A 4,215-nucleotide genomic window follows, 5' to 3' on the forward strand; every position below is an offset into this window, starting at 1 on the left:
GCTTACAAGTTCAGGAGCTCTATTATTTAGACATAAGGAAAAAGTGCTCTTGGATCTCAAACTGTTGAATTTTTTGCTTCTTTTGTCCTTCCTCTGCGACACTCAGCCCTATTCCTAATTGTCGTCATTTCCTCTCCTCGTGTTGTCACAATCTTGTACTCCCTTTGTTGATGCGCATATTTTTCCTGTTTGTATCTGTATTGAAGCCTTTGTGAATAAACTTCTCCTTGGAACCTTTCCTTTTCTGTATGTTATTTGTGGCCGCACGGCGCACCTTATTATGTTCCTTATTTTTTGTGCAAAACAAACTTGGAAGTTATGGCAACACTCTTTGTTTCTGTTCAAAACTTGTCTAGTGCTCTGTTTTCTTATGTTTTTTTTTTAGTTATCACTTTTATTTTGAATAATTTTTAATAAAGGTTAAAATCATCCTTATTTACAGGCTTTCTCTCCACCAAAATTCTCTATTTCGACCTTACAAAGCTACTTAATTGCCACTTGAAGGTATGTATATCTTTATTCAATTTCAGTTTCTCGTTAAATGATGGTTAATTTTTATTACATGAAACAGTTTAGTGCATTTAGTGTGATTATTATACATCATTGACGTAGATACCCATTAATATATGTGTTTATTAACTAGATTATGGACCGAAGTTGGATGTATGGAAAGCGTGATTTTGTTTATCTTGAACGACTAGAGGAGTTTCTTAGTTGTGCCGTCGAACATCAAAGACTCCATGGAGATAATCAATTCGTATGTCCGTGTACCTTATGTCAAAATCGTAAAATTGAAGTTGTACTCAGTATACAGAGCATTTGGCTAAATAACCAATCTAATCAATCAAGAGAATGGTCAAAAATCATAAGTAAATATAAGTAAGTAAATTAGAATTGAAGTAAGGTTAATTCAAAGCTATAGTAATTCATTAATTTTTACACAGTAACACTGCAATTGTCCTATAATCGCATAAGTACTCTCATCTCTTTGTTGGAAGACCTACGGGACAAAAATATAATCTCGTAAACTTTCACCCAAATTTCCTATGATTTTAACCGAGACAAATTCTTTGGTCTTTTCTCAAGTCTACACTATTCTTGACCGTAGTAAATGTTAAATGATGTTTATGTTACATTTAGGAGAATCTCCGAATTGAAAATTGAATCTAAACCAAACTTTTGTAGCCTAGTTTGACAGGTTCCACATCGTTTTGTGGCAGCTTGCTTATCTGCTACCGCCATGGTGAATGTTCCTGTCATCTTGATGACACCCCCTTGACGATTTCAACTGTTTTATTTTTACCTCCTTTAAAAGGACCTATGTTTTTTAGAGCCCGTAATCAAGGGGCCTCTAGTCTTTACCATCCGTTAAATCAAAATGATTTTACTGTTACCTTTTCTTATTAGCGTCCAATATTGCAAAGTTATGCATGGGAACCTTTAGAGAAAACATCAAATTTTTATCCGTCACAAGGATTGTGGAAATAGAAATTCCTGACAATAGAGTGAGTTGGACTTTGAAACACAGTAAATAATAATTGGGAAAGCACAACTATAAATCAATCTAATTCATATTTAGGTGATATTGGTAAACATCCATCGATTTACCAAAAATCCTGTATGAACATGCTTTATAATCCTTTTTCCTGATTGGTTAGCACATGGCTACAGAAAATTGGCGGCTTTTATTTTTTAACATTTCGATATTTGAGATATTTACACACTTGGATGTCAGTTATGCAGAGTTTTTTCCTTTACAGTTCAACTTATAGATGTGTAGTTTCAAAAGAAAGATCGAATATGAACCATTAATCCTCTCAAAATGAAATTATTTTAATAATAAAAAGTGTACAACTATATATGCGAGATTGTGAGATGAAAAAGAAAACTTAATTCAGTTCATGGACTGACAATCATGCTTTTGGACAGCTTCAACATATACGTAGGAGATGACACATACTAATATACATCTAATCCAATGACCTAAACCCACAAATAGGAAGAAATTTCAAAGTCAGTGTACAATATGATCATTGAATAAAGCATACAAATGTTGTTCCTTAGTAAATTGAAAGGCATCCTTAGTACTTCCACATGAGAAATCATGATAACCACGATAAAAATAAACAAAAAAAAAAAGATTTTGATCAAATTATGGATACTAATATCCTCAATACAATTACCAGAGAAATCGTAAATTTGAATATATATGTGCTAAACGTTGAGAAAGATGAGCAGCGACCCAGCATTAGAGAAAGGTAAAAAAATCACTGTAACGAAAATAAGTAGGATATCAGCATGTAGACTTACAATTTAAGAGTGGTAAAAATAAAGCCGATATTACAATATAGTTCTCGCTTGTTTGAGTAACAGTTTATTGTAGAGAAGGAAGTTAATTACTCTGTAAATTAAGACGTATCTTAACTGAAATGAAAAGATGCCGTAGAATACAAATATTAGGGTTAGACGTTAGGCGGGAATTGATTTCACAGAAAATTGACACGTGTCCAATGTGGTGTATAGTGGTTCTTCTATTATACTTTTATATAGATGTTCCTTATTTATGGGCACATGTGAGACTTGGTTATTATTTTGTGTTTATGTTCCTTATAAAATAAGGACATATTGGGATATGTTCCTTATAAAATAAGGAAAGGTTCAAGGTTTTGACAAGTGAATATTAAGGACATATATTTGTATGTCCTTGTCAGCTGTCTACTTACTGTTGATTTTGTATAAATGTAGTGCTCGAGCAAAAGCAACCTTATTGTCCTTGTTGGCTGTCTACTTACTCTTGATTTTGTATAAATGTAGTGCCCTCAACAGCCGCATAGTTATGAGTGCGGTTATTATGTTATGAAGTGGATGTATGATATTACTGTACGTTACGCATCATCAGAGGACGACATAGTAAAGGTAGCTTGATCTATTGTCTCGAACTGTTTGAATTTTTATATATAGATATTGTTCGTATAGAATGTCCATGTATAGATATTGTTCGTATTTTCTAAGTGTGGCCTAATAATCCTTGTTTTTGTATGTAGTGTGTTTCAGGTTTGCAAATGACAATTGAACAAATGAACGAGGTTCGAGAGCTTTGGTCGCTTTATTGTGGAAAGAACGTTTAGAGTATGTATGATTTAGATTTCTAGAAATTGTAATTGAAAATACACATTTTACGTCGTAGAAGCTTGTAGTGTACATTTTAAATTATTTTGAATGGACGGAATTGTATACGCTATGATATTTTTTTGGTATAATAAATATGTAGTTGTGTTTAAAATTGTTGGAAGGAATGAGATGCAGGGTTGTTATTTTTATATTGATTCATTTTGCAGGCCCCTAACAGTGTAAAAATTCACAAATAGCTTAAGAGTAAATCGTCATTCTGAATCATACTACATCAGTTTCATACATCAGTTTCAGACAAAACGATGTAAAACGCCATTTACATTACATCAGTTTCAAACAAAAACCGATGTAATTGATACACTATTAACATCGCTTTTCGCCTATAACCGATGTTAATAATATACTATTTACATCGGTTTTAGACCAAAACCGATATAATTGAGACACTATTAACATCGCTTTTCACCTATAACCGATGTTAATAATATACTATTTACATCGGTTTTAGACCAAAACCGATGTAATTAATCACTAGTAACATCGCTTTTTACCCATAATCGATGTTAATTTTATACTATTTACATCGGTTCTAAAACCGATGTTTAACTAAAAATACTAAATACGTCGCCCCCAGAAACATCGCAACAAAAGCGATGTAAATAGGATAAAATAACCGATGTCAATGAGACTTTTTCTACTAGTGTAGTTTGAACATAATTACCTTGATTTGTATGGTCTCACCATAAACTTAATCGTGGTATGTAAGGGCACAACGCTTATTTTAATTGCATAATAGAGAAACCCTTTGCGTTTTATATAAAACTTGAATTATATTCTTATTTAGAGTTAGTGGACATCATAACAATCATTTAGGTACATTTCTAAATACAAAACTAAAAGGAGTACACTACGACATTCTTGCTAGTCGTCATACGATAATGCCAAATATTATGATGAAATCCACAAATTTGTATCAAATACTCATGATGTGGTAATTGGCATGAATGCAATGTCAATGTCATAGATATTCAAGAATATGTTGGGGTGACACGACCAACTTCCTTGATCTTTACTTATTTGCGG

This window comes from Silene latifolia, chromosome Y (assembly GCF_048544455.1).
Source record: "Silene latifolia isolate original U9 population chromosome Y, ASM4854445v1, whole genome shotgun sequence".
NCBI classification, from domain to species: Eukaryota; Viridiplantae; Streptophyta; class Magnoliopsida; order Caryophyllales; family Caryophyllaceae; genus Silene; species Silene latifolia.